Consider the following 23,265-nt stretch of genomic DNA (forward strand, 5'->3'; position numbering starts at 1 on the left):
ATGGACCTTCAGGGACTGACATTATACAGTGAGAAAAACTAAAGCCAAAGATCTGCTTCCAGGTCCCTCATCACTCAGCTCTAGCCTTATTACCTCTATTTAGTTCCTCCTTAGTACTCAGTTCTTCCTAGCAGGCTACAAGGTGATACCTAAGGCGCAGAAGAGTAAACAAGGGCTGGGTATGGACAAGATAAGTCTTGGTCAGGCTTCTGGGGGAGAGCCTGTGAGCAGGTTCAGTTAGAGATCAGCCACAGTTCCTAGTGGAATGTAGTCAGTTTCCTTTGAATAGTATGCTAGGAAGCAGGAGGATGCCCTCATGCCATCTCATGCAGCTCTTTCCCATACATACCAATCTAACTCTGAACAAACCCTTGCTACCTATGGAAGACACCACCTGATGCCAAACAAAACTGGATAGAGAGAGAAGCAGAGTGAAGCTCTCTTAGGGGGGCAGCCCAGCCTGGTACACAGGCCTTAAGGGAAGAATAAAGGAGGGAAGAATAGATCCATAAGTCTAGTCAGGAGACAAAATGGAGTGAGAGGTGGTATGACCAGCAAGAGGGAGCAGAGCGAGCCCTGACAGTTATGAAAGGACAGGGAGCAGACATGGAGAACTGCCAGGCTGGGCAGGCAAGTGGGAATAGCTTGGCTAGGAGGCTGGCCTCCCAGATGGCTTTCTCAAGAAGGCTACAGAGGTTGCACAACCCAAGAAATGAGAGTAGCAGGAGGAAAAGATGTAGAGGAGCAGCAAGCCCCTTCTGAGGCCCTCCCCAGGTCCCAGAATGGGCATGCTTCCCATATTGGTTTTTCCCTAGGAAAACCCTGTGCTGGCCTGGGACTCCTCAATGCTCTGCTACCTCAAACAGACCAACCACTGCCCATATAGTCTGCTTGGACTTTCCAGAGCTCTATTACTCCTCCCCTTCCCTGGCATTCAGTCTCAACCATTACCACCTTTGGAGATGATATTCTACCCACAGAGTGGAACTCTTCAGCTCCCATTGCCCTTGGAGAAAGCCCAGACCTCAACCTAGGCATCCCATACCCTGGCCCTTACCTGTTTTTACCTCAAGCCCCACTCTAGCTACTCTATGCCTTACTTTCCAGCCTTCCATGGCACTAGTTCCTTCGGCCAGAATATCCTTGAGTCCTCATAGGTATTTCCAGTCAGTTTGAAAGGTCAGGCCTGAATTTTTCTCCTCCCCAGGAAGCCAGGGGCTTCACTACCGATCTGTGTTGGTATCTGGCTACATAGCTGACTCTCAAAAATTCCACTACCAAGGGTTAGGGGCATGGTTAAAGTAGTAAAGCACTTTTCTTGGAATGCATGAGGCCCTGGATTTGATCCTCAGCACCTCAAAACAACAACAAAAAACCCCCCAGATTTTACCTCATGTGGTGATGTACATCAGAAACCAGCACTCAGAAGGCTAAGGCAGGCAGATGGTAAGTGAAAGCAGTCTGGGCAAAATAAGAGAAATTGAGGAAGAAAGAGGAGACAGAGACAGAGACAGACAGAGGCAGAGATGAGGAGGGACAGGGAGAGAGTGGGGAGGAGGGAGGGAAGGAAGAAAGGAAGGAAGGGAGGGAGTGAGGGAGGGAGGGAAGGAAAAGACAGAGTAAAAAGAGGGAGTAAAAAAAGAGAGAGGTTCGAGCCGGGCGCTGGTGGCTCACGCCTGTAATCCTAGCTACTCAGGAGGCTGAGATCTGAGGATCGTGGTTCAAAGCCAGCACGGGCAGGAGAGACTGTGAGACTCCTATCTCCAATAAACCACCAGAAAACCGGAAGTGGCGCTGTAGCTCAAGTGGTAGAGCGCTCGCCTTGAGCTGAAGAGCTGAGGGACAGCGCCCAGGCCCAGAGTTCAAGCCCCGCGACCCACCAAAAAAAAAAAAAAAAAGAGAGGTTCTATTGGAACCTGGAACCCAGTAGAAATCAGAGATGGGTCATCAGGGTGGTACACTCATACCCTAAAAAAATTGGAATGTGTTATCCTAAGACTAGAATGAAAGCTGGGGTCCTCTTCCCAAGAAAATATACACCTGGTGACACAATTATGCACACAGTGGGGTGCCTTAAGCCCAGCTAGTGAATATCACAGTGACAAGACTGATGGAATGCACAGACTGATGGGGAATAGCCATAGAAATACGTGATTAAATGTGTGATTACAGAGCATGTAAGACCAGCTCTTGCTCAGGCAATGAGAACAGGGGGTGAGAGGGCCAGGCTAGGATGAGGGTGGAGAAATCCACTTTCTGGGGAAGTTGGGTACCTGAGGGATCCTCAGGGAAGTCATAGCCTACCCTGCCAGAGAGTCTGCGAAGATCACGGGGGCAGGACTAGGCACCAGAGAGCTGCTAACAATTGTTTCACACCACCCCTACCTGCACATGTGGGGCAGGACTTCCTGAGGTCATAGCTTATACAAGGCATAGGCTTCAAGTCACCCAACTGGCCCTCGGGTTGGGGATCCCTCGGGGCTCAGCCAGAGGAAAGGCTCCAGATACCCCTGAGAGAGGAACAAAGGCCTCTTCATGGCAGGAGCCTGAGAGAGCTGGTGCTGCTGAAGACAAGGGGACCTCTGTTAAGAGTCAGGGTGGGGGTTATCTGAACCTTTTCAAGAATAATCATAGACATGGTGCGCACACACAGGCCTACAACCAATCCAAACACCGTGGAATATGGGGAACCACTCGAAGTTGGACATACAGGCATACACACATTATGACAACTCAGTGGCACAACACACACACACAGAAACATCTTTTCCCTTGTTAGCTCTCTCATGTCAACAAACATGCAGGCCCACAAAGACCACACCCAACCACATATACACATATGGCCACAGCCATAATGCTCACACAGGTAAAGGCACATTCAAGGCAGACAGAGATGATTACAGGAGCCTGGAAGACCTCATATACCTGACTAAAATCTGGCACCCAAATGTAGTTTTTTTCTACAGCAATGCCCTGGAGCACAATGGCTAGGGAGGGGAAAAGATGGGAAAGGCAGCTAGAAATCACACAAGAATAGGCCTAGCCTCTGAAGGAGGTCCAGAGTCCAAAGTGTGTAAAGGAAGGAGTGGGCAGGTCTGGCATATCTCTGGGCAAGCCTCTGCCTGGCTATCTTGTGAACCCCGAGGGAAAGTTAATAACAGCTAAGGCCAAGGTCACAGGTAGCGGTCACAGGTTAGGCATATAGAAGGAAAGGAGTACTACAACTTCTGCTGGTGGGGACACCCCATATATGTCTCCATGAGCTCCAGGTTCACTAGGCAGAAAATGACAGAGCCAGGGAGAGAGAGGAAATAAGTCACCAGCTGCCTTCCCCTTCCCTGCCCAAGTGGCATGCAGAGAGCTGAAGGGTAGTTACATGTGGAAAGTGCTTCTCTATCAGTTTCTAATAGCACTTCTCTCTCCCACAGAGGGTGCCTAGGAGTTTCCTAACTGTTCACAATAGTAAACAACTGTTTTGTGTTTGAAAAAAGGCAAGGGCTGGGAAGGTGGCTCAGTGGTAGAGCGCTTGCCTTGCATGCCTGAGGCCCTGGGTTTGATTCCTCAGCACCACATAAGCAAAAAGAAAAAAACTGGAAGTGGGGCTGTGGCTCAAGTGGTAGAGCGCTAGCCTTGAGCTGAAGAGCTGAGGGACAGCGCCCAGGCCCAGAGTTCAGGCCCCGTGACCGGACCTCCCCCCCCCCAAAAAAACAAAAAAAAAACGAAAAAAGGCAAAAAGCCCCTAAGTGTTTCGCAGTTCAACCATCTCTCAGAGATGGACAGGGCCAAGATGATGCCTTCTCACTTTCTTTCAAGATCTTGAGAAAGCTAGGAGAGGCAGGACATTCCCAAATGGTATGCTATCCTCCCAGGAGGCAGGGTGGGGGGTGGGAGGGGGAGAGCTAGTGAGCTTGGGCCTGAGTGGGTTGAATAGGTCTAGTTCCAATCTGTTGCCCTGAGAACTTGGCCAAGCCTTTACTGTGTCATCTGTAATATGGGGCCAATGTTGCCCACGCACCATACACAGGTCCTGGCACATAAGTCAGGACACCAACAGAAGCCATCATCATCATCTTTATCACTACTGCCATTCCCAAACCTGGCCCTCTCCCCACTCACCCACTACCCATCTGGTAATCTTTAGAGCTTCCTTAGGTAGTGGGAAGAGACACTCGTCAGCCACTCTGTGTGGGGTACTCTGTTCTGCCTGTTGCTGCAGGAAGGATCCCAGCTGGATCAGCCAAGTCAGCCTAACTCTATCAGCAAAGCCCAGGTTCACAGCTGTCCCTCTCAGTTTTTCCCTGTCTTAAAAATGGAGAGTCCTAAGCTTTCTCAACTTCTGATACTCAAAGACACCCCCACCCCCACCAAGAACACCCCCCCCCCACACACACACACAGCTTCCTTCCCCAGAGTCCAGCAGCCCACATCATGCAGACATCTGATCCAACCTTGGACATTCACTGCTCTACAGGCCTGTTTACCCAACATGGCCAAAGACATGATCCAAAGCTTCCGGGGCTGTTGTGAAAACAGCAGCTCAGCCACCACAAGCCTCTCTCCTGGCACACACACAGAGACCTTCGAGGGACAGCCCTCCCATCCTATACCTGGGGTCTCCCAAGCTTCCCCACTGAAGATCTGCTAAGCTCTCTCCTGCCCTAATACTTTTGACTCTCAGGTGTTTCTTCCATCCCAGACCCTCCTGAACTCCAGGCTTCTGGCTCTACCTGTCTTCCTACCTCACCACATGAATGATTCTAGAAGTTTTCAAATCTGCCCACAGCAGCCTACTGATGTTCCCCTTCCAAATGTCTTCATCTGCTAGGAGCGCCCACGCTTAGGCAGTCGTCAGGCCAGACACCTGGGGCCAGTTTTCCGCCTCCCTGCCTTCCCCACACAGCACACTATTGAGTCTGCTTCTGTAGTGAGCCTCCAGACCTCTCCTCCTCCACGCTCAGCGCTGTTCTGTCCACCCCCGCCCCCAGGCACCTGCCTACTGCTCTCCAGCCTCCATTCTGCTGCCCCCTCCCTCTTAAGACAGTAAAACAGACCTTACTGCCCCTGCCTAAGCCCCCAGTATTTCCCATTAGTCATGGAAAAAGCCCTACAACTTGCCCTCAGCATCTGTCCTCCCCTCACTCCTGTGTCCTAGCCACAAGGAGCCCTTTTCAGTTTCCTGAACCGCCAAGTTCCTTCCCACCAAGGAGCCTTTGTGCTTGCTTCTGTCTTTCTGTCCCCCAACCCTTGCAGTGGCCCCTTTCCATTATTCACAACAGAGGCTCAGAGCAGCCCAGTCTATTGCTCAAGGGTACACAGCCAGGAAAAATTAAACCAGGGTCTGTCTGATACCTGCAGAGATCCTTCCCCTACGCCCTCACTCATATTCATAGCCAGGCCCCTGAATATCTCAAGCCCTCCAGCCCTGCCTGCTATAAGAACACCTTTAACACTCTTTAACCACTCTTAAACACCAGAGACCTCCCATATCAAAGGTCAGAGCTCAGCCCCATCCTCACTGGGCTAGGAAGGCTTCTATTAACAGCTATCAAGGATATACCATAGATGTGGAGACTCCCACACTTTTCCAGTCCCCATCAGTCCCAGATGCCTGACCATTTCCCCAGCTCAAAGGCAGACTTCAGGGGTACGATTGGTAGAAGGACTCACCAATCACCCCTCATTTCCCAACCAATTCTCAAAGCCCAACATCCTATGGGGCAGGAGGAGGGAGAGGGGGTAGAGCAAGGAGAAGCTGAGAGAGCACAGAGCAGGTAGCAGGCAGCTGCACACTGCGTTTCCCTTTCCTGCATCCATTTGTCACGAGATCTATTTTCCTCCCTTTGAAAGAGAATGAGGGGGAGATAAACAGGAGGTAATGGGCACAGCTGCTCCCTCTAGAGCTCTTTCCTCAGAGAACACGGAATCTATGAGCCAACGGTGCCCTTTCCATCCCCGGCATTGTTACTGAAGGCAGAATTAGGAGGCGCAAGCAGAGAAGCCAGAGACCTGACTTTCCAGCTCAACTCCACAGCCACCTGCTCTTGTGACACTAGGTCCGTCTCTAGTCCATTACACAACAATGATGCATTATCATCACCATTTGCTGGTTCTTGATCAGTTAGTACGAACCAGACACTAAGTGTTTTACATGATTGTAGTTTCTATTTTCTGAACCTTGATGGTATGCCAAGTATGGTGCTAGCTACTTTGCGTACATTGCTGTTTCCCCAATAACCTTATAAAGATGGGTATTATCATGATCTAATTTGTCAGATGGCAAAACTGAGGCCCTGAGTGTCAAAGCCATTTGTCCTGGTTCATTCATGCAGCAGCTTAGCACCACTTAATCGCTGAGATTCAACCCAGTCATTGCCACTCTCCAGAGGCTATGCCTATTAGAGTTCATGCTCTGGAATTTCAGCTTACAAGTTCAGCCCCAGGGAGAAGCAAGCATTAAGGGGGGGGCTGCTGAGGACTTCATGGCCTTGGCTCCGTCGTTCTCCTGGAGCCCCTGACAAGTCTGGACAGCTCTGGCATGGAAAGCCTGGTCAGTTGGCCTAACCCACAGGCCAGACACTGCTCCCCTTGGGAGGCAGGGTTGGGGTGGGGTAAGCCACAGGCAGAGACTGGTCAGTCCCACTCCGAAACCACTTCCTGGGCAGCCTAGAGGAAGTGAGCCTCCAGAAATGCCTTGGACAAATGAGACTCTCCCCTGGGCCCAGGCCTTGGAAAGTAAATCCTAAGAGAAAAATATCCTTTCTGCCTCTCAGACTTCAGAGTACTGCAACCCCACTCTTTACAGAGAGAGAGAGAGAGAGAGACAGACAGACAGACAGACTCCCCTCCCCCCACATACACACAGATGTACTGGGGGAAAAGGAGCTATAAGACCCCCTATTGCCTGTGAGCACCCTGGCCCCATGACCAAACAGCCCACTTACTTCCTCCTCTGTGGCAGCAGCCACAAACGGCCTGGAGCAGCTGACAGCCCCTCCCCCACACCCATGCCCCAGATCTCCCAAAGCCAAACCCCTCCTTAGCCTGGTAGACTGAGCTAGGTAGGAAGAGTAGCTGTTAGATGCCTGGCAGAACTCACCTTCCAGTGTGGTCCACCCCCTTTTGAATCCCTGGGATCACAGCTGTATCTGGAACCTCAGTGTCAAATGCCAGACTGTGATCCTAACCAGGGCCCCCCATCCAGGCCTGGCATGGGACCCTGTGATGTGTGTGAGTAGTCATGTGAGTGTCTGGTGACCAAGGTAATTGTTTGTGTATGTGTCTGGGTGTACCCACTGAGGTAGATGAGAATACCTGTATCCACATGCAGGCATTGTGTGTATAGGGTACAGTACAGCCTGGCTTTCTGCACTCCTGAGTGAGCACATGTACATCTCTGCCAGCCAGCCAGCCAGCCAGCCAGCCAAGTGATGTTTGAGAGTTTAAAGTAGGTAGGTTCCAAAGCTAACTGAACTCTTTAGGGAATGAGGTTGAGTGATGGGAGGGAATGGCTAGTCTACCTCAAGCAGAAGAGATACCCAAGCTAAGGACACTTCCTTCCCACCCTACCAGGTTTTGGCTAAGATGAGTAAGCAGAAGACCCAATGAAAACCCTGTCCTTGTTCTTCTCCCAGAGGAACAGAAGTAGGAGAGCCTGGACTTTCTTCCTTACTCAGAGTCAGTCCCAAGGGAGCCTATCCTGCTTGGGTGTGCTCGGAGACACAGAACGCCTACTGTGCTAGATAACTGACCAGCACTGGCTTGTGGAAGGAGACCACCTTCACCATTCCCACGCCCATCACTCACTAGGTTCCAGTGCACGTGTGCCCTTCCCTCCCCTCACACATACTAGAGCTCTAAATCCTTAACGTATTATGCACGGGGCTGTTTTCTTTCCCTCTTATTTTGTGTTTTGTTTTGTTTTTGGTGGTGAAGTCCAGATGAACGTCAGTTTCCTTGTGTGATTAAGGACAGTTTGAGGCAGATGCAAGGGGCCATGGAAAACCCATGCCACTTTCTAACTAACCAAAAAAGTATCACCATTCCTATCCTCACCACCGGTGGGCCCTAGTCCCTAGTCTTCTGGCCAAAGCTTTCCCTGGACCATAACCAGGTTCCAGGCAGCAAGCCTCTGAAAGACAATCTAAATGGCCATCTTGGCTCCCAGTGCCACACTCAAATCAAGAATTCTGCATGCCACCCCCCCCCCCCTCCAATTCCCATCCAGTCCCACAGAAGAAGTAGAGGAGCTCAAAGAAGAGGACTACCTGCTTAAGAGGACCCAGTCCTACCTGGGGTTCCCAGCTCCTTCCAGTCCTTGGTCCTGGTGATTCCTGCTGTCACTGGTGTCACTGAACAATCACCAGTAGAAGCTCCCTGAACCTCACTTCGGCCAATTCCCAGCAGAACTGTAGGGACAGGAGAAAACAGCTAAACCAGGAGGCACAACCAAATAGCCCCTTAATCCATCAACATGGCTGACAGGCCTGGCTTAGCCTTGCCTGACTCTTGTAACTGGAGTCCTTCTTGCCTTTCTCTTCTGTGAACAGGGTACTAAGACCAGATTTTTAGGGGTACTGTTTATGTGTGTATACCATGTTAGGGACTGAAACACTGTGTCCCTGTCCTTGGAACATTTCCAGCCTAGAGAGGAGGCCAGCAGACACAGAAAAAAAGCTATTCTTGACCCTCTTTGTTTTTGAGAGGCTGCCTTTAGGGTCGGTCCTAGGGTACAATCAGGCACCACTGTGGGTAATTCTTCAGAGACTCTATTTTTGATGGGCAAAATATTCGTTCTGGCTCACCCAATGTAGTGTCCTGACAGCTCCTGTGCTAGACCTATACTGAAGGAAACAAATGAATAGTGATGCTTTTTCATAGCTTACTTTGTATTTTACAGTTCATAGGATCTTTACTATTGTGCCCATTATACAACTGAAAAAAAAAAAATAGAGTCCTAAAGATAGCCTGGAAGGGAGGAACGGCAGAAGCAAGAAGGTACGTAGGTCTCATGGCTAAAAGGCCTGGGAAGTTCTTCTGCAGTCCAGGCCAGGTCTTGGCAAAAGACCTCCTTCTTCAAGTAGGAGCTCCTCTTCCATCTGGAGAACCCCATCACCACTCCCTGGGGCCAGAGGCATCCTCAAACTTTTATCTTTTTGTCAGTGCTTTAAATTATTTCTAATTTTAATTTAAACTCCAATTAGCTGTGCCAGCTAAATGATGTCAGTGCCCTTAGTCCCAGCTCTCTATCACCCCCACACTGCTACATAGACTTGGGGCTGCTGGGGGAGGGGGCTGTCAGGTTGTCATTAGGGCTGAACAGGGCTGAGTCCTGGAGCTCTTTGAACATAATCCTCTCCCACAAGCTGCTTGCTGATCATGGGGGTGGACAGAGCAACAGACACATTGTGGGCAGGAAATGGGACTAGGGACTATCTAGGCCTTCATCAATCCAAGCTTCCAAGAGAATGGGGACACACAGCTGGGATTGGTCAGCAAATAAAGAGTTTGAATATGCTGCACTGTTGTGGATCAAGGATTCACAAAGTACCTTTAACATCGGACCTCTAGAACCTCACAATTCTTTCCATTCCACAGACAAGGAAACTCAGTCACAGAGAGGCTTGCCTTGGGTCTCATGCTCTTAAAAGGTATGGCAAGTATTTGAGCCTATGTCTTTCTTGGTCCAGAGCCTGAGATCTTGGTCACAATACTACAAACCCCAGGACTTGCCTGAGCTTTCTCCCATCTCCTCAGGACCCACAGCTGGCCTTGTGAATCCAGAATGCATATCCACAACCTCACATTCCCCCACCAGCTCACACACACACTGGGACTCTCACCTTCCCTCTTGGCACTGCCACACAGACCTTCCTGCCACTGACACCCAGTCACTCTCAGTTCCCCACAATCACAGTCACTCCCAAAGCATACACTTGCAGTTTCATATAGTCCCCTACCAGTCATGTGTTCCCACCATAGCTACCATACATTCTCATTGCCAGTGTTACCTCCAGCATAGTCCTGTCACATACCAGAGCCTTCATCGCATTCTACAGCCAGATACTGCCACTCCACGTCTCTATCTCTCTGTCTTTCACTCTCATTCAGTCTCTCTCATTCTGTCTCTTTCTCTTTCTCTGTCTCTCTCTCTCTCTCTCTCTCTGTCACACACACACACACACACACACACACACAGCTGCCCTCTGCTGGCCTGGCCACCACACCCCAGACTAGACCACAGCAGGAAGGAACAAGGAAACCTAAAGGACCGGTTCCCTCATTCTGGACCAGGTCAGTCTGGTCATAGCAGCTCAAAGGGAGGATGAGGGACAGGTAGAAAAAGGGGAAGAATCAAACATGAATGTGCACACAGGAGCCTAGTAGACAGGCAACCAAACACTCAGGGGCTCCCACAATTAATGGACTTAATGTCTTCATGGCCAGGTGATCATCATGATACACTCAGTATGCAACCCAGGACCTTTCAGATACAAGGGGATATACACCCATGGGCAGGCAAAGACACACAGAGAGAAGTCTAGTGACAAAACACCAAGACACATGGGATATAGTTGCAAAAGACACATACCAGACATATGCACACAGGTAAGTCACATTCACACAGGATGCACATTCACAGGGAAAGTCCCCAGTGACAAAGAACACACAACACACTCACCTACATGCCTAGATACAGGCAACACAGCAGAAGGAAACAGGGTAGGTGTATACAGGGTAGATGCCAGAGAAGGGAATCTTCACTCTTTCTAAACCCTCCCGACCAGGTTTAAGTGGGGTCCTCAATGGGGAGCACAGGGGTCCCCTCAGCACAGGAGGGGAGTTCGAAGTGAGAGCAGTTGTGCTCCCTCTCCACCACGGACCGCCCAGGGTGCCCCCATCGCTATCTCCTCCCTTCCCCTTGCTGGGCCCCTAAAAGGACGGATCTGGAGAGGACAGGGCAGAGGCAACACTCGGCTACCGGGGAAGGGGCTCAAAGGGGCAGGACGGAGAGTGTGTGTGTTGGGGGGGTGGGGGGGGGGATGGTGGCGTCTGGAGCCACGCCCAGCTCAAAGACAGATGGAGAAGACTCTGAGACTGAAAGATGAGAAAGAGCAAGGAGGAGGCGCCGAGCGAGTCTGCCCTGGGACCCGGGGACCGGAGGCAAGAGCGGCGGGCGGCCTAGCCTTGGCCCCACGGCAGAGAGGAGCGGTGGCTGGGCTGGCAGGGGGAGGCAGGCGTGAGCTGGGGACGCGGCTCCGGGGGCGCAGGATCGAGGGGGCGGCGGGGCGAGTGGGGGTGGGGCGGCAGAGCACCGGAGGGCGAGGGGCACACAGACCCGGAGAGGCGGACCTGGGGACCCAGACGGGGAAGACAGGCAGATGGACGGACAGACGGACCATCCGAGGGGCAGGGGGCACGTAGGAGGGTGGCGGGCCGGGAGCGGACGAAGGGGAGGGTCTTGGCCCCCACCGTCGAATAGGAGGACAGACGGACCCGGGTCCCGAGGAACTGGCGGGTCTGGGCGCGCGGCGGGACTCTAGCTGGCCGCAGCTCAGTCTCTCAGTTTCGGAAACGGGAACCGGAGCGGGAAGGGGGAAGGAAGGGACGCAGCGCGCTCGAAGCAGCCCCGAGCCCGCTCCCGGGCCCGGTTCTCACTCACCTCCCGAGGCCAGGCCAGGCGCCCGTGGTCCCGGGGCTGGCTCCCGAGCTGCCCCCACCCCCGCCGGCGCGCACGCGGACGAAGAACGGTGCGGGCCTCCCTGGGACGAGCTCGGCGCCGCTGGGTCCGGCCCGGGTCTCACCACCGAGGGCAGATGGCGGGGGTCGCTCGGGCAGCCCCAGCGGCCGCCGACTCTCACTCCGGCGCCACTGTACGCGGAAGTGCGAGGGGGCGGGGCGGCGCGACCTCACCCAGGTGCCGGCCTCGGCCCCGCCCCCGCCCCCGAGCGGGACCCGCCCCACAGGCTCCCGCCCCTGAGGCCACGCCCCCGGGAGCCACGCCCCCGACATCTGGAAGCCTGGGGTCGGGCGAGTGTCTCTGCCCGTCTGTGCGGATCCCACGGTCCGCTGACCTCTCAGCCCTCTCTGGAACTTTAGTCCTCCCTCCCCACCGTCCAACAACGATGCGCAAACCAGCGCTTAAAGAAGACCCCATTTTACAGAGGAGGACGCTGAGGCTGGAAGGACACTTCCACACTGGAATCTACGAGACTCCTTGTGGGGTTCCCCGGCACCCCACGCCCAGGCCTGGGACTCCCCACTGGCAAGTTGGCCCAACTGGCCTGACCGCACTCCTTCTCTTCCTGTTGGTTGAAGCGTGGACGCGCCGGGCTCCTATGCCCGCAGCCAGGCCTGCAGGTCCCAGCCCTGCCCCAAAGACGGAGCTGGGAAGACTCCAGGGCTGAGGTTCTAATTGGTTTGCCGCTGCGTGGCCAGTCAGGCAGTTCTGGAAAGCTGTCTCTACCGCATTTCCCAGTCTTCTTCTTTCCTGCCCCACTCCTGTCCTCTTCAAGAGTTCCCAACCCCCCGATAAGCTCCTAAACTTCCTTTCTAAAGGTTTGGAACCATAATTCATTCATTCATTCGTTCATCAAATATCCCCTGGACTCAAAGCCTGAACCACAGATTGCATTCCCTGCCACCAGAACTTAGAAAGCCAAGCTGTTGCCTCATAATTACTCAAAATGGCACTGCCCAAGATACAATCAATCAATCAATGAAAAAAAGAAGGTCCTAGTTCTCTGACCTTGTGGGGGACCACCTAAATAGCACGAAGGTCAAGAGAACAGACAAGACACTTGGTGGCCAGAAACAGACATAGAATTTTGGTTTTCTCAAGTAGCAGTGAGAATGTAGGGAGGCAGTTACAGTTGGGCAGGTGACAGACTAAAAGAGGCTTCTGTACCGGTGGGGCAGAGGGAGGGGCAGCAGAGAAGAGCAGAAGTTAGGACAGACAGGATGGAGAGCAGGAGGGCTGCCATGTGGCTAGGGTTGGGAAAGATGGGTGGGTAGAAATGGTCAGACCAGGTGAATTTCAAAGCTGTGGAGGTCCTAGGTGGAGGGTTCTTCCAGGGTGGAGGGTCCTGGCATAGATGTGCATCCCAAAATCCTATTGTAAGTATATATTGTGGATCCAGTGGGTCAAAGAAAAGCACAGTGATTTTCTGTAGGAAGAGGGAAAACTCCAAAAGGAAGCTCACTGGACTCCAAAGGGCTAAGACTGCTCAGGCCATGCTCTGGAAAATGCAGACGAGACATGCCCATGGGCTTCTCTCAAATGGCCCCAGAGAGGACAGGCCTGTGTGAGGTCTAGGGAATCCAGGTCAAATTTGGCTGGAGCCATTGTATCCCAGAGGTGCTTCTGGGTATTCCACTAAGTGTGTCAGGGTAGGGTCCAGATGAGCTGGCCTTTGGGTCGCCAAAACCAACCTAATAAGAGCATGCTAAGGTCTGGAAACAAACTGGCTGTGTCACAAGCTAACCATATGACCCTTGGCAGATCACTGACCACACCTCTCTTAGCCTGAGACTTCACCCCTAAAAAGGACTAAGTGAGGCGATATTTACAGAGCTTCATCAAAGGTGGACACCTGGTAAGGGCTTGGTCCACATTGGCCTGGGTTACTCATGGTCATAATGCCAGGTCACAAGGCTATCAGCCTTAAAAGAGTATTTGAAATTCTCTCATGACATGTATATCCCCAAGCTCATATCAGTAACACATGTGTATAGACAATGAAACAACTGTGACTACAACTGGACAGATCTAACCAGGGCTGTTCCTGTGTGGACTTTCTGGATGGTTTGTCCAAGGAGAGGAAGTTGACCCCTGCCATCCTACCACATCCAAAGGACACAAACATGATGAGTCCCAAGACCTCTAAATAGGAAGTGTAAGACTCAGCCAAGCAACCTGGGAAAGGCCTAGTCCACCTTTTGTCCCTGAGGCTGACCCAGCTGAAGGCAGGACAGGGTCCTCCATCTGATTTCTGTCAAGTTTTGGTCTTTGTCCTGGACACTGTTTCTTGTTCTATTTCTCTTGGTCCTTGAAGCTTTTCTTCTAGAGCTATCTTTATAAAACCCAGATAACTGGCTTGACCAAGGGAGAACAGGCTCATGTTTCTGGGGCAGAAGGCACAGGAATGCAGGGATGAGGCACTTGGGCAACTGCTGGGAACAGCAGAGCCTAGAAGGGTGCTATTGGAGGTAGCTGTGGTGGGAAGGGTACTTGGGCATGCAGGTTACCAGTACTGTCACAATCAGGGATTTCAGCCTCAGTCACCAAGTAATGACAGACTTAGAAGGCCATGACCTTTTGGGCAGTGTCACAGACAGGGAAGGGTCATGCTAGGGTGTTGAAGGACTATGCCCTGGACTTGTGATTACTATGTCCCAGGAGCTCATATCTGTGACATGAATATGCTAATAATAATGACCTCAGGAGTTGATAAAACTTGTGTTGATGCCCATGCCAAACACAAAGTTAGCAAGGCTAAGCTAATCTCTAGGTTCTCTCCCTAACTTTATGTTTTGGGTGTAACTTGAGAGAAGTCCTTGGGGAGACAGAGCAAATTATTGGAGGGAATGGAGCATAGGGCTCTCCTACAGCTGTCATGGGTGCAGCCCTGGCCTGCCCCAGAGCCCTGCACCTCTGACAGGACGGCTCCTGCCAACTTGTGTCTCCTTTGGGGGGCTCCTCAGTCTCCATCCACAAAGGAGTGGCGAGGAAGAGAAGTGTTGGTGCTGGAGATGATCACCATGACAGCTAAAGAGAGACCGAAGGAGGCCCTCCTCACCTTTCCTTACTCTCCTGTTCTTAGGTCAGCTCTGCTTTGTCAGATCTCACAACACCAGCCGAAGTGGGAAGAGCAGAAACATCTGGGAGGACCCGGAGCCTCACTGGCCAACGGGTCAAGCTCCACCACGGGTGCCTCAGTCTCTCAAGGAATCCAGTTTCGCCCATTGAAACTGGGATGAGGGCGCGCCTCTTCGACTTGGGGGGAGAATCGAAAGACACGTAGGCACCCCCACGGTCCCCGCGCCGCACACGCCCTCTTTTCGTACCTCACAGCCGGGCTCTCACCCGGGTTCAGCCCGGTGCACCGCCTCCAAGCCCGCGGGCACGGTTCCCCAGTACCCGTACCAACCCCGCCCGAGACTCGGAGCGGGCCCCGCCCCAGGGAAGTCCCGCGGAGCCGGGGCGGAGCCGGGGCGGAGCCGCCCGCAGGCCACGTGACACCGGCTGGACTATAAAGGACGCGGCTCTATTCCCGGGTCCGCAGCCACCTGGCGGCTGTGGAGGCGCAGCTACCTCTCCGCATGGCTGCCCTTCCCCTGCCCTCCTGGGCGCGGAGATGGGAGCACATTCGTTTCACGGACGGCGCCGAGGGTGAGGGTCACCCTCTAGCTGGGAAACGGGACTGTGAGGGCCACGCGCTGGACGGGATGAGAGGTGGAGAATGAGTCACAGAAACTTAGAAAAAGGGACGGGGCTGGGTGGCTCAAGGCCCCTAATCTCAGTTACTTGAGAGGCCCAGAGGGGATGGATCACATTGGAGGCCAGGCCTGGAAAGAAGTTAGAGACTCTATCTCAACCAGTGGCTGGGCATTTGTCCTCCCAGCTAGTCATGAAGCATAGCTAGCATGTTCATGTCACAGGCTGATCCAGAAGAAAATGTGAGAGTCTGTCCCAAAAATAAAAAAAGCAGGGCTGGGAAGGTGGCTCAGTGGTAGAGCGCTTGCCTTGCATGCATGAGGCCCTGGGTTCGATTCCTCAGCACCACATAAGCATAAAAGAAAAAAAAAAAAGCCGGAAGTGGCGCTGTGGCTCAAGTGGTAGAGCGCTAGCCTTGAGCTGAAGAGCTGAGGGACAGCGCCCAGGCCCTGAGTTCAGGCCCCACGACTGGACAAAAAAATAATAATAATAATAACAAAAGCAAATAGGGAAGATAACAATTTCACAGATCATTTAATCTCTCCAGACAGACCTGCCTTCCACACTACTACTGCATGTTAGAAATTGTTTGTTTGGGGCTGGGAAGGTGGCTCAGTGGTAGAGCGCTTGCCTTGCAATGCATGAGGCCCTGGGTTCGATTCCTTAGCACCACATAAGAAAAAAGAAAAAAAAAGCCAGAAGTGGTGCTGTGGCTCAGGTGGTAGAGTGCTAGCCTTGAGCTGAAGAGCTGAGGGACAGCGCCCAGGCCCAGAGTTCAGGCCCCACAACCGGACCCAAAAAAAAGAAATTGTTTGTTTGTTTGTTTATTTTTGGTGCCATTATTGGGGCTTGTACTCAGGGCCTTGTGCTCTTGCTTCAGTTTTTCACTCAAGTTTGGCACTCTTGATCCTTGAGCCATAGCGCCACTTTTAGCTTTTTTTTTTTTGTCAGTCATGGGGCTTGAACTCAGGGCCTAGATGCTGTCCCTGAGCTCTTTTGCTCAAGGTTAGTACTGTACCATTTTTGAACTACAGCTCCACTTTTTCTGTGGTTAATTGGACATAAGCGTCTCACAGGATTGTCTTGCTTGGACTGGCTTTGAACTGCAATCTGCACATCTCAGTCTCTTGAATAGCTAGGCTTACAAGCATGAGCCACCATCTCCTGGCTTCCAGCTTATTTAGGGGGTGGGGGGCTCAGTATTTGGAGATAAGATTTATCTGTTCAGGATGGCTTCAAACCTGGATCCTCAAATCTCAGCTTCCTGAGTAGCTAGTATTACAGGTATGAGCCTCCAGCTCCCAGCAAATATTGTTGTTTTTCTTTCTTGCCAGTCCTGAGGCTTGAACTCAAGGCCTGGTCACTGTCCCGAGCTTCTTTTGCACTCTACCACTTGAGCCACAGCACTACTTCCAGCTTTTTCTATGTGGTACTGAGGAATCGAACCAAGGGTTTCATACATGCTAGGCAAGCACTCTACCACTGAGCCACATTCCCAACCCCACAAAAGTTGTTCTTGATGGCATAGTCAAGATTAGCTTTATGAAGTTGGCTGTGTATCCCTCAGACACAGAGCAGAGCATCCTAAGGTCCATTCATCTTTGCCTTGAAACTAGGAAGGAGAACTGTGGCCCCTAACAGACTCCACCCAGGTTTCACCAATATCTCTTGGCAAGGCTGTGAGCAGCAGGTAGCACCCAGAAGAAGTGGTTTAACCAGTTGGACCAGCAGAGCCTGAGCAAGGCTCAGGCATAGCCAGCAGCCTCCACCCAAGTCCTCTGGAGGTAGGAGAAGCCCTGAGGGCACCAGGACACTTATGCTCAACCCCCATTTCACCTTCACAACTACCCAGCAAGACTTGACCTTGCTCAGGCTGTGATTTGCCCCTGGAATGCCTTTTCATCAAGCTTTTAGCCTCTAACAAGGTCCCATGCAATGGCCTTTCTGCAGGGAGTCTCTACCTCCTATAAGCCCAGCCACTCCAGGCTGCTCAGGGCCTGTCCTGAAGAAGGGTACAGAGGCAGAGACTCCAAGCCAGAAAGAGCTAACCTGCAGCTTCCATATTGACTGGTTATGTGCAGCAAGTGCCAGACCTCTCAGCCTCCGTTTTCTTATCAGTAAATTCCCCATGCCTTTGGGGATGCCCGAAAGCTAGATTAAAATGTAGGATGCAGAGGAACCAGCCCCGTGACCAATACTAGAAACAGTCAGCTGGACTGATCATGTTCATCTTCCTGACCATGAACTTCCCTGGCAGAGACATGTGCCCTCCAACAATGCCAGTAGCTGGTAGTGAACAGAGATTAACAGGGAGGAACCTCCTCAGGAGGATGAGTCTCAACCTCAGGAAGCTGCCCACCCCACTGCTTTCACATGCCTGGGGCCTGCCTTTGCCCACAGGCTTCTGTGGGTATAGGCTGTGGCCATGTTGGCTGTGATGGCTAGGCAGGTCAGGCCACTGGCCAGGAAGAATGGTGAGCCCTTGGGGCCACAAACAGCCAGTTCCCAAGTCAGTCCCTTGGGTTTGTGAGTACAAAGCAATCATCCAAAGGAAGTAGAGGATGGTGTAGGGATAAAAATGTAATATCTGGGATAGAATTTGGGGTCTGGGGGACAGAACCTAAACTCTCATGTAGGTTCTGTATGGGGAGAGAACTGAGCCAACATTTGACATTTGGCCACACCAGACATCCCAAGATGGGCTCTGAAACTGAGGTCTTTACCAGTACCAAGCCCAGGATCACAGGAATCTCCAAATGCAAAGGAGATCTGGAATTGCATCTGAGGGAATTGTGAAAGCAATGAAAGGCTTTCAACCTACTTTCAGGTTTCATAGCCTGGATACCTGGGAAATTCCTGCAGATGTCTTCTGTAGGTCCTTCATGTTGTCAGAGTAATCCTGCTGGTCTTGCTGGCTAAAGTGAAAGAATGGCTTCCCTGTGTAGGGGCTGCTCCTAAGCTTGGGGTACCTCTTTTGAGACTGGAAGGTTAAGGAGGGATTTTTTTTTCCATTCAAGGATGGTGGTTTACCACTTGAGCAAGAGCTCCATTTCTGGCTTTTTGGTTAATTTCCTGCCTGGGCTGTAAATTTCAAAGCCTTCTGACTAGCTAGGATACAAGTATGAGCCACCAGTGCCCTGCCATGTGCTAGGTGTTTGTTTGTTGTTGTTGTTTTTTGTGTGTGGGGCTTGAACTCTGGGCTTGTGTGCTGTCCCTCAGCTCTTCAGCTCAAGGCGAGCACTTTACCACTTGAGCCACAGTGCCACTTCCAGTTTTCTGGTGGTCACAGACTTTCCTGCCTGGGCTGGCTTTGAACCGCTGTCCTCAGATCTCAACCATCTGAGTAGCTAGGATTACAGTTGTGAGCCACAGGCACCCAGTTTTAAGAGGCCATAGTGAGATTATTCTGTGGAACCTGACTTTGGGTTCAAGTGTGTGTGCTGAGGTACCAACTGGTGTATATGCACAGGGAAACCAGCAGGGAAAGGAGTAACAGAGGTATACTGTAGTCCTTCCTGTTCTTCAGGTTCTCTTTCCACATCAGCCATTGGAATCCTCCCACAGGCTCCAAAAACACATCTATCTCTCATACTTTTCTTTTTTTGGTGCCAGTTCTAGGGTTTGAACTCAGGGCCTGGGTACTATTCCTGAACGTCTTTTGCTCCAGACTAGTGATCTACCATTTGAGCCACAGCTCTACTTATGACTTTTTTTTTTTTTTTGGTGGTGGTTAATTGGAGATAAGAGTCTCACAGACTTTCCTTCCTTGGACTTGTTTTGAACTGTGATCCTCAGATCTCAGTTTCCGGAGTAGCTAGAATTCTAGGCATGAACCACCAGCACCCAGCTTGTCTTAAAAAAGGCAGGTGGGAGCTGCTGTGGGGGTGCTGCATGGCTATGCATGACTTATCATAGTTGAGAGGAAGGCAACATGAACTTTTATCCCCTCAGGCACAAGCTTTGCTCCAAGATAGAGGGTGTGTGGGAAAAGATCATGCTTGCATTGGGCAGTCTTCTGCTTCTGTCCCCATGATGGTCCCCAGCAATTCCCCAGCTTCCTTCCTCAGCCTCCTTATTTGACTTTGCCACCCATTTATTTATTTATTTATTGTCCCACTGCTACCTGGTTTATTTACCAGGGTCTGTCTCTTGTCTGGCCATCTGCAGTCCCATCTACCCAGGATTCCTCTTCTCTATCCCAGAAGCCCTCCCTCTCCACAGCAGCCACACAAAACTCCTAAAGTATCAAGGACTCCTCACTACTCAGCCCTGAGGCTGACCCTGGATCTTTCACAAGTGGGGCCAAGTCCTGTCCTGCCTATGTGACTCATCCCCTGCTTCCTCCCCAACCAGCCTTCAAACCCTAGAAAAAGTAGCTCCATCAGTAACTCCAAGACACAATATCTCACCTCTGGGCTTTTGCTGTTCCCTCTGCTTGGCACACCACACCTAGATAGCACCTCTGTCTCCATGAGTCCTAGCTTAGATATACATCCTCAAGGGAGCCTACTCTACACTAACTCAGAGTAAAATACATCCTCCATCCGAAGGGCAGTTGAAGAGCTCATCTCAATCTACCACTTGATCCATCCCTACCCAACTGCCAACCCCTAGCCTGAGCCCTAGATGTCTGAGGAAGAGAGAGGAGAGCTAGCTAATTGCTGTCTAATTGCTTATTCCCATGGTAAAACAGCTATTCTCAACCACCCCACAGACGAGGAACTGAGGCTTGGATAAAGGTCATACAGGTTGTGGCAGGAGACTGAGGCACTTGTATTTGTCCACAGGTGATACCAAGTGACCCTGCCTCTTCCATGCACAAAGGATGGATACCATAACGGAGTTTGGCTCTACTGCTTAATGGTTCAGACAGAGGCAAGGCTAGGACAACTTCTCAGGAAACTGGAACAAGGACTGACATTCTGTAAAAGCTTCTGGGGGAACAGATGGCCACCTGAATTTTAGCCCCTGGTCCTGCTAGAAGATAAGATGGATTCCAATAAGATTTAGGAAGTCAGGTACCTGTTTTTCTCTTCCTATATGGGTCCTGGGCTGGAACTTCCCTCTTGCCACACGCCTAAATGGTTGCCCTTCAGGGTCCTGGCTTCTCCTCCCTATGCCTGAGGGGTCCTCAGCCCACAGGGCAGTTCAGGCCCCAGAACCAGAGATTCTCAAGAGTTAGGATATGTTAGTGAAAGGGCTTAGTCTTACGGGTTGTGTTAAAGGGGAGTGGCCAAGATCAGGAACCTCTTAGGGCCCTGGGGGAGAGTTGTGTGATCTTGGACAAGTTACCTTCCTTTCCCAGCTATAAATTCTTTTTTTTTTTTTTTTTTTGGGTCCAGTCATGGGGCCTGAACTCTGGGCCTGGGCGCTCTCCCTCAGCTCTTCAGCTCAAGGCTAGCGCTCTACCACTTGGGCCACAGTGCCACTTCCGGCTTTTTTCTTTTTGCTTATGTGGTGCTGAGGAATCGAACCCAGGGCCTCAGGCATGCAAGGCAAGCACTCTACCACTGAGCCACCTTCCCAGCCCCCCCAGCTATAAATTCTTTATCTGTAAAATCATTATTAGTAGCTCATCTTAAGACTTGGAGATCAGATAACAGGAGGTATAAACTGGTACCTGAATCAGAATGAGCACTCCATAAATAAGTGGTATCTCTAGCTCCTCCGAAAACTGAGATCTGACCATCACTGTTTGAAGCCAGCCTGGGCAGGGAAATTGTTAATCTATCTCCAACTTGCCACCAAAAAGTTAGGAGGAGAGTTGTGGTTCAAGTGGTAAAGCGCCAGCCTTGAGCAGAAAAAGCTAAGGGCCAGGGCCCAGTCCCCGAGTTCAAGCCTCAGTACTGGCACAAAAATAAAAAAGCAGGACAGGGAAGCTCATATGGGCTGAAGGAGCCTGTATTGTCTAAGGCTCTTGAAACTTAATGCAAACCATGTATTCTAAGGTTCCATCAGGGCCTACTGAATGGGGAGACTAGGATCATAAGAGGCAAAGCAACTGACCAGCAACAAATTCCAATAGAGCCAAGAATGTAACTTAAAGTCATTGTTCTTTCCATCCTGCAATCACTTAACAAGCACCCACTGTGTGCCAGGACTTGTGCTAAGACTGACCAAGCTGGGCAGGCTCTGTGGAAAAATGATGCCCTTGGAGCCAGTCCAGGAAGAACCAGAAGGAATTATTTAGGAAGTCACTACAGGCAGAAGAAACAGGGCGGGAAGAAGAGGGAGGCCTGCAGAGGTATAAGGGTAACAAACTTGCTGCATTCATAGCTGATTCTAGGGAACAGGAAAGTTGCCTAAGAGGCTTGTGTAGGCTTCACAGGGGACTGGTTATTGTTGGCAGGCACCCAGGGACCATATGGGGAGAAGCATACTCAGTGGCCTAAGCTACTCTGCAGGAGCCTGGCCCTGTACTGAGGATAATGAGAAACAAGGCTATGGAAAAGGGTTTTCCAAGCAGAAACTAGAAGGAACGAGACCTGGAAGGAAGACAACTTAAGCAAAAGAAACATGTCTGATGGCATGTGTAAGTGTACTAGGCACTTTGAACAAGTGCATTATGATGACGTGTCATGCTTCCTGTGTCTTACGGGGCCAACAGGATTGGGGACCAAGTACCCTGCCCCACAGGCAATGTCCATGCCCAAAACTCAGGACCCAGTATCTCTACCTGCCCACATATCCTTCCTAGTCACAAGAAGTGCCCGAGGCTGACTACAACCTGCTCCAGGAGCATAACAGGTACCCACACAAATGGCAACATGTGTATGAGACCAGAGAGCCTTTTCCACAGTCTTTGCCCTTCTGACCTATGCTCAGAGAGCTTGGCTGGCTCATCCCTTAATGATAGTCTACTGGGACTCTGGAAGTAGACTGTGTGTGACTCATGGAGGAAGATGTGAGTATGTATATGTGATGGGAGAGTTCTTAGACCACCTTGAAGACCTTCACTGTCAATCTTTCTTTCCTTCACTATCAATCCACCCTTCTTCCCTCCCTTTCTCCTTCCTTTCCTTCCTCATTCCATCACTTTTTCCTTCATTTTCAATCCTTTCTTTCTTTCCTCCCTCCCTCCCTCTCTCCTTCTCTTCCTTCCTTCCTTCTTTTTTTTCCATCTCTCTTTCCTGTAGTTCTGGGGATCAAACCAGGGCCCCATGTATGCATACTAGGCAAGCATCTAGGTTTCAGGGAAACCAACAACACACAGTCAACCTATATTGAATGCTGTCTTGGCACAGGGATGCCACCACAGGAAAGCTGATTTGCACTGAATACCTAACTGCATATCCTACCCACACAGAGTGGGCTACCATGGAGCTACAGCCTTAGTCTACTGTCAATTCTAGAATGGTGCTCATGGGTCTCTGAATTCCCAGGTGCCATTGTTCTGGCAGTTGGGATTAGATCTTGTATGCCTGTCACCTCCTTCAGTGTCATGTCCTCTCCTCCCTTGTCATTCTCCATTGCTACCACACACACACACACACACACACACACACACACACACACACACACACACACACAGCTCTGTGTGGATTTGATATACAGTTACGTATTTAGTGCAGACCAGCTTTCCTATGGTAGCGTCCCTGTACAACACAATATATGTTGACCTTCTGTTTGTTGTTTTCCCCTGAACTTTGGATAAGGCTGGGGAGAACTGGCTCTGGAAGCCCTCTGGAATCTGCAGATACCTGAGCTCTGCCAGGAGTCAGATGCTGCAGGCAAGTACATGCAAGAGAGCAGAGAGCAATAATATGTGATTAAGTAGCTCAGGGCAGGCTCACCTGTACCAATGCCCATATGGGTCCATTAGCACTGGTTCT

At 51.3% G+C, this 23,265-nt stretch overlaps 1 protein-coding gene across 2 annotated transcripts in view; it reads right to left on the reverse strand.

Moving 5' to 3' along the window:
* Window positions 1-11,878, reverse strand: part of Prkcd (protein kinase C delta) — a 31,259-nt gene extending 19,381 nt beyond the window's left edge. Inside the window, exons 1-2 of one of the 2 annotated variants that reach the window (XM_042679907.1) lie at window positions 11,660-11,748; window positions 8,289-8,405 (exon numbers count right to left, since the gene is read on the reverse strand). The gene's annotated coding sequence lies outside the window, so the exon portion shown is untranslated. Of the gene's footprint in view, window positions 1-8,288; window positions 8,406-11,659 lie in introns of both variants that reach the window. The other variant, XM_042679908.1, reaches the window with a different exon arrangement.
* Between the last annotated feature and the right edge of the window lie 11,387 nt (window positions 11,879-23,265).

The sequence above is a fragment of the Dipodomys spectabilis genome, unplaced genomic scaffold, assembly GCF_019054845.1.
Source record: "Dipodomys spectabilis isolate Male_0828 unplaced genomic scaffold, ASM1905484v1 ptg000054l, whole genome shotgun sequence".
In the NCBI taxonomy this organism is placed as follows: Eukaryota; Metazoa; Chordata; class Mammalia; order Rodentia; family Heteromyidae; genus Dipodomys; species Dipodomys spectabilis.